Here is an 8,228-nt window from a genome sequence, read left to right as displayed (position 1 = left end):
CTCTCAGTTTTATGACCAAAACAAGGTCCTCCATCAGAAATTTGGAGGCACAAGTGGGTCAGCTGAGTAAAAGTGTTACTGAAATCCCTCATAGTACTCTCCCAAGCAATACAGAGGAGAATCCAAGGAGAGAGTGCAAGGCCATCAATATATCCAAAGTGACCGAACCTATAGAGGAGGAAGAGGCTGTGATTTACAGTGAGAAAGACCACAATGGATGTCCACTGACCACTAAGGAGTTTCCTAATGAGGAACCAAAGGAATTTGAGGCTCATACAGAGACCATAGAAATTCCACTGAACTTACTGTTGCCATTCATGAGCTCTGATGAGTATTCTTCCTCTGAAGAGGATGAAGATATTGTTGAAGAGCAAGTTGCTCGGTATCTAGGAGCAATCATGAAGCTGAATGCCAAGTTATTTGGTAATGTGACTTGGGAGGATGAACCTCCATTGCTCATCAATGAACTGATTGCCTTGGTTCAGCAGAAATTACCTCAGAAGAAACCGAATCTCGGAAGGTTCTTAATACCTTGTACCATAGGCATCATGACCTTTGAGAAGGCTCTGTGTGACCTGGGGTCGGGTATAAACCTCATGCCACTCTCTGTAAAGGAGAAACTAGGGATCTTTGAGGTACAAGCTGCAAGAATCTCACTAGAGATGGCAGACAAATCAATGAAACATGCTTATGGACTTGTAGAGGATGTCTTAGTGAAGGTTGAAGGCCTTTACATCCCTGCTGACTTCATAATCCTAGAAACTAGGAAGGATGAGGATGAATCCATCATCCTTGGAAGACCCTTCCTAGCCACAGCAAGGGCTGTGATTGATGTGGATAGAGGAGAGTTAGTCCTTCAATTGAATGAGGACTACCTTGTGTTTAAGGCTCAAGGATCTTCTTCTGTAAACATGGAGAAGAAGCATGAAAAGCTTCATCCAATTCTCTCCATACAGAGTCAAGCAGAGCCCCCACATTCAAACTCTAAGTTTGGTGTTGGGAGGCCACAATCATGCTCTGAGTATCTGTGAAGCTCTGTAAGAGCTTACTGTCAAGCTATTGACATTAAAGAAGCGCTTATTGGGAGGCAACCCAATCTTATTTATCTATGTTAATTACTTTTTCATTTCATTTTCCACTATTAGTTTATGTTTTCTTTAGGTTCATGACCATGTGGAGTCACAAAAATAGCTGCAGAATTAAAGCGGAATCAAAAACAACATAAAAGACAGCACACCCTGGAGGACAGGCTTACTGGCATTTAAACGCCAGTAAGAATAGCAGAATGGGCGTTTAACGCCCAGTCTGGCAGCATTCTGGGCGTTAAATGCCAGAATTGGCAGACAGACTGGCGTTTAACGCCAGAAAAGGATGTCTGGCTGGCGTTAAACGCCAGAAAGGGGCATCAGCCTGGCATTTAACGCCAAGAAAGGCAGCAGACTGGCGTTTAAACGCTAGAAAGTGCTGTCCAAGGGCGTTTAATAGCCAGAAAGGTACAGGAACCAGAATTTCTTGACACCTCAAGATCTGTGGACCCCACAGGATCTCCACCTACCCCAACTCACTCTCTCTCCTTTTCACACCTTTCCATAACACTCTTTCCCAAAATAACCTCCACCAATCACCTCCATTTCTCCTCCAAAACCATCATACAACCCATCTACCCCGACCCATTCAAATTCAAACCATCACTCCTTCATTTTCACACATCATAACCACCTAAAACCCCCTTGGCCGAACCATTCACACACCTCCATCTCCTCCATCTCTTCTTCTTTTAATCCTTTCTTTCTTCTTTTGCTTGAGAACGAGCAAACCTTTTAAGTTTGGTGTAGAAAAAAGCTCTGCTTTTTGTTTTTCCATAACTATTAATGGCACCTAAGGCCGGAGAAACCTCTAGAAAGAGGAAAGAGAAGGCAGTTGCTTCCAACTTCGAGTCATGGGAGATGGAAAGATTCATCTCAAAAGCCCATCACTAGAAAGAGGATGGAGCAAACACGAGAGCCCACTCATGGACCTCAACAAGCGCATGAGGAAGTCCCTCATCAAGAAATCCCTGAGATGCCTCAAGGGATGCATTTCCCTCCACACAACTATTGGGAGCAACTCAACACCTCTTTAAGAGAATTGGGTTCCAACATGGAGCAACTAAGAGTGGAGCAACAAGAGCACTCCATCATCCTCCATGAAATCAGAGAGGATCAAAAGGCCATGAGAGAGGAACAACAAAGGCAAGGAAGAGATATAGAGGAGCTCAAGAACTCCATTGGTTCTTCAAGAGGAAGAAGAAGCCACCATCACTAAGGTGGACCCGTTCTTTAATCTCCTTGTTTATTTTCTTTTCTGTTTTCAGTTTTTATGCTTTATGTTTTGACTATGTTTGTGTCTTCATTACATGATCATTAGTGTTTAGTGTCTATGTCTTAAAGCTATGAATGTTCCATGAATCTTTTACCTTTATTAAATGAAAAATGTTTTCTGAAAAAGAAAAAGAAGTACATGAATTTTGAATTCTATCTTGAAAATAGTTTAATTATTTTGATGTGGTGGCAATACTTTTTGTTTTCTGAATGAATGCTTGAATATTGCATATTTTTGATAGTGAAGTTTATGAATGTGAAAATTGTTGGCTCTTGAAAGAATAACGAAAAAAGCGAAATGTTATCGATAATCTGAAAAAATCATAAAATTGATTCTTGAAGCAAGAAAAATCAGTGAAAAACACAAAGCTTGCAAAAAAAAAATGGCAAAAAATAAAGAAAAAGAAAGAAAAAGAAAAAGCAAGTAGAAAAAGCCAATAGCTCTTTAAACCAAAAGGCAAGAGCAAAAAGCCAATAACCCTTTAAACTAAAAGGCAAGGGTAAAAAGGATCCAAGGCTTTGAGCATTAATGGATAGGAGGGCCCAAAGGAATAAAATCCTGGCCTAAGTGGCTAAATCAAGCTGTCCCTAACCATATGCTTGTGTCATGAAGGTCCAAGTGAAAAGCTTGAGACTGAGTGGTAAAAGTCGTGATCCAAGGCAAAAAGAGTGTGCTTAAGAGCTCTGGGCACCTCTAATTGGGGACTCTAGCAAAGCTGAGTCACAATCTGAAAAGGTTCACCCAGTTATGTGTCCGTGGCATTTATGTATCCGGTGGTAATACTGGAGAACAAAATGCTAAGGGTCACGGCCAAGACTCATAAAGTAGCTGTGTTCAAGAATCAACATACTAAACTAGGAGAATCAATAACACTATCTGAATTCTGAGTTCCTATGGATGCCAATCATTCTGAACTTCAAAGGATAAAGTGAGATGCTAAAACTGTTTAGAAGAAAAAAGCTACTAGTCCCGCTCATCTAATTGGAACTAAGCTTCATTGATATTTTGAAATTTATTGTATTTTCTCTTCTTTTTATCCTATTTTTTTTTAGTTGCTTGGGGACAAGCAATAATTTAAGTTTGGTGTTGTGATGAGCGGATAATTTATACGCTTTTTGGCATTGTTTTTAGTAGTTTTTAGTATGTTTTAGTTACTTTTTATTATATTTTTATTAGTTTTTATGCAAAAATCAAATTTCTAGACTTTACTATGAGTTTGTATATTTTTTTATAATTTCAGGTATTTTTTGGCTGAAATTGAGGGACCTGAGCAAAAATCTGATTCAGAGACTGAGAAAGGACTGCAGATGCTGTTGGATTCTGACCTCCCTGCACTCAAACGCGTTTTTCTGGAGCTGCCAAAATCCAATTGGCGCGTTCTCAATTGGGATGGAAAGATAACCTCTTGGGCTTTCCAGAAATGTATAATAGTTCATACTTTACTCGAGATTTGATGGCCCAAACCGGCGTTCAACGCCAGCTAGAGACCCTTTTCTGGCATAAAATGCCGGAACTGGCACCAGAACTGGAGTTAAATGCCCAAACTGGCATCCAAGCTGGTGTTTAACTCTAGAAAAGGCCTATGCATGTGTAAAACTCAATGCTCAGTTCAAGCACATACCAAGTGGACCTCGGAAGTGGATTTCTGCACTATCTGCACTTAGTTACTCAATTTTTGTAATCCTTAGTAACTAGTTTAGTATAAATACTAGTCTTTCCTATTGTATTCGGACTTTTTATCATCTTTATCATCTTTTATCAACTTCATGGGAGGATGGCCATTCGGCCATGCCTAGACCTTTTTCTCTTATGTATTTTCCAACGGTGGAGTTTCTACACCTCATAGATTAAGGAGCGTTCTTCATGAATTAATGAAAGTAATATTGTTTCTCTTTCAATTCACGCTTACTTCTTCACCAAGATATACTCTCGTACTTAATTCAGTTAAGTCAGAATGAAGGGGTGACCCGTGACAATCAGCCACTATCTTCGTTACTCGCTTAGCCAAGATCCGCGTGCCTGACAACCACAAGCGGTCTACATGATGTTCAACGTAGTCATTAGACGACAGCCGGAGTATAGTCTCTTGGGTCTCTGATCCATGGATTTGACTTGCCTCTTCTGACAATAGAGCATTCGAATCCGTGAGATTAGAACCTTCGTGGTAGAGGCTAGAACCAATTGGCAGCATTCCTGAGATCCGAAAAGTCTAAACCTTGTCTGTGGTATTCCGAATATGATCTGGGATGGGATGACTGTGCCGAGCTTCAAACTCACGAATGTTGGGCGCAGTGACAGTGTGAAAAATGATAGAGAGATCCTATTCCGACACAAGTGAGAACCGACAGATGATTAGTCGTGCGGTAGCTGTGCCTGGTATTTTTCATCCGAGACGAGAGATCTGACAGTTGATTAGCCGTACAGAAACCGTAATTGGACCATTTTCACTGAGAGGACGGATGGTAGCTATTGACAACGGTGATCCACTAACATACAGCTTGCCATGGAAGGGAGCACGCATGATTGGATGAAGACAATAGGAAAGCAGAGGTTCAGAAGCAACAAAGCATCTCCCAAACACTTATCTGAAATTCCCACCCATGAATTACATAAGTATATTTATTTTAATTTATGTTTTATTTATCTTTAAATTATCAAAACTCATAACCAATTGAATTCGCCTGACTAAGATTTACAGGATGACTATAGCTTGCTTCAAGCCGGCAATCTCCGTGGGATCGACCTTTACTCGCGTAACGTTTTATTACTTGGACGACTCGGTGCACTTGCTGGTTAGTTGTACCGGGGTTGTGAAAAGTGTGATCACAATTCCGTGCACCAAATAACAAGGTTCACAGCAGCAACCTTGGTTAGCACTTAAAGGTACATATTAATCCTGAAAACTAGTAAAAGTAGAGCTTCAATTACAGTCTGCATGAAACCCCATGAACTTAGGCTGAATGCTTTCAAATAAGGATGAATATGCTTTTCTGTTTTCTTTCATTTTTCTCATGTTCTATTGCTTGCTTGGGGACAAGCAAGATTTAAGATTGGTGTTGTGATGACAAGTCATCTTAGGCTAGTTTTACTAGCAATTTTTACTTGTTTTCAATAGGTTTCATGCATTTCTTGCACAATAAGTAACTGATTGGAGTGGAATTTCATGTCTATCTTGATTTAGTCAAACATTGTGATTTTATGCATTATCATGAGATTTATACAAGAATTATGTGATTATTATGAATGATGCAAAATCTTATGATTTTAGCAAGGCTTTGATTGAATGTTTTGATTGATGACAGAAGAAAAGAAGAAACAGAGAAGGAAGCAATCCAGAGAAAGCTATGCTCAATTGAAGAACGCAACACTCTCTAGCGATGCACACGCGTATAGGACGCATACGCGTAGGGGTACGCCGGAATCGTGATTATTCATTCCCTGGCTATAGCGCCAAAAACTTGGTGTGGGAGAACGTGATCTCAAGACTTCTTCACAATTCCGTGTAACTGACCAGCAAGTGCACTGGTTCGTCCAAGTAGTAAACTTTACGTGAGTAAGGGTCGATCCCACGGAGATTGTCGGCTTGAAGCAAGCTATGATCATCTTGTAAATCTCAGTCAGGCAGATTCAAATGGTTATGAGGGTTAGATAATTAAAATATAAATAAAATATAAAATAAGATAGAAATACTTATGTAATTCATTGGTGGAATTTCAGATAAGCGTATGGAGATGCTTGTTGCTTCTAAATCTCTGCTTTCCTATTGTCTTCATTCAATCATTCATACTCCTTTCCATGGCAAGCTGTATGTTGGGGGATCACCGTTGTCAATGGCTACCGTCCGTCCTCTCAGTGAAAATGGTCCAAATGAGCTGTCACCGCACGGCTAATCATCTGTCGGTTCTCACTCATGTTGGAATAGGATCCATTGATCATTTTGCGTCTGTCACTATGCCCAACACTCGCGAGTTTGAAGCTCGTCACAGTCATCCCATCCCAGATCCTACTCGAAATACCACAGACAAGGTTTAGACTTTCCGGATCTCAAGAATACTGCCAATTGATTCTAGCTTATACCACGAAGACTCTGATCTCAAGGAATTGAAGGCTCTGTTGTCAGGAGAGACAATCAAACACATGGACCAGGAATCCAAGAGATATGCATTCAAGCTTGTTTTCATGTAGAACAGAAGTGTTTGTCAGGCACACGTTCATAAGTGAGAATGGTGATGAGTGACACTTGATCATCACATTCATCATGTTCTTGTGTGCGAATGAATATCTTAGAATAAGAATAAGCTTGAGTTGAATAAAAAAACAATAGTACTTTGCATTAATTCATGAGGAACAGCAGAGCTCCACACCTTAATTTATGGGGTGTAGAAACTCCACCGTTGAAAATACATAAGTGAAAGGTCTAGGCATGGCCGTGAGGCCAGCCTCCAAACGTGTACAATATGATCTATGATACCATAGAACTGATCAAAGATATAAAATAAATCACTAAAAGTAGTTTTTATACTAAACTAGTAGCTAGGGTTACAGAAAATAAGTAACTAAGTGCAGATAGTGCAGAAATCCACTTCCGGGGCCCACTTGGTGTGTGCTTGGACTGAGCATTGAAGCTTTTACGTATAGAGACTCTTCTTGGAGTTAAACGCCAGTTTTGGTGCCAGTTTGGGCGTTTAACTCAAGCTTTTATGCCAGTTCTGGCGTTTAACGCCAGAATAGGGTAGAAAGTGGGCGTTCAAATGCCAGTTTGCGTTATCAAAACTCGGGCAAAGTATGGACTATTATATATTGCTGGAAAGCCCAGAATGTCTACTTTCCAGAGCAATTGAGAGCGCGCCAATTGGGTTTCTATAGCTCCAAAAAATCTATTTCGAGTGCAGGGAGGTCAGAATCCAACAACATCTGCAGTCCTTTTTCAGCCTCTGAATCAGATTTTTGCTCAGGTCCCTCAATTTCAGCCAGAAAATACCTGAAATCACATAAAAATACAAAAACTCATAGTAAATTCCATAAATGTGATTTTTATTTAAAAACTAATAAAAATATAATAAAAAGTAACTAAAATATACTGAAAACTACCTAAAAAGAATGCCAAAAAGCGTATAAATTATCCGCTCATCATAACACCAAACTTAAATTGTTGCTTGTCCCCAAGCAACTGAAAATCAAATAGGATAAAAAGAAGAGAATATACTATAAATTCCAAAATATCAATGAAACTTAGCTCCAATTAGATGAGCGGGACTAGTAGCTTTTTGCCTCTGAACAGTTTTGGCATCTCACTTTATCCTTTGAAGTTCAGAATGATTGGCATCTATAGGAACTCAGAATTTAGATAGTGTTATTGATTCTCCTAGTTTAGTATGTTGATTCTTGAACACAGCTACTTTATGAGTCTTGGCCGTGGCCCTAAGCATTTTGTTTTCCAGTATTACCACCGGATACATAAATGCCACAGACACATAACTGGGTGAACCTTTTCAGATTGTGACTCAGCTTTGCTAGAGTCCCCAATTAGAGGTGTCCAGAGCTCTTAAGGACACTCTTTTTGCTTTGGATCACGACTTTAACCGCTCAGTCTCAAGCTTTTCACTTGACACCTTCACGCCACAAGCACATGGTTAGGGACAACTTGGTTTAGCCACTTAAACCAGGATTTTATTCCTTTGGGCCCTCCTATCCATTAATGCTCAAAGCCTTGGATCCTTTTCATTTTACCCTTGCCTTTTGGTTTAAAGGGCTATTGGCTTTTTCTGCTTGCTTTTTCTTTTTCTTTCTCCTTTTTTTTCTTTTATTTTCGCCATTTTTTTCGCAAGATTTATATTCACTGCTTTTTCTTGCTTCAAGAATCAATT

This window comes from Arachis ipaensis, chromosome B6 (assembly GCF_059453495.1).
Source record: "Arachis ipaensis isolate K30076 ecotype BB chromosome B6, ASM5945349v1, whole genome shotgun sequence".
Taxonomy (NCBI): domain Eukaryota; kingdom Viridiplantae; phylum Streptophyta; class Magnoliopsida; order Fabales; family Fabaceae; genus Arachis; species Arachis ipaensis.
The sequence above is the reverse complement of the archived record's forward strand: the minus strand, read 5'-3'. Positions refer to the sequence as shown.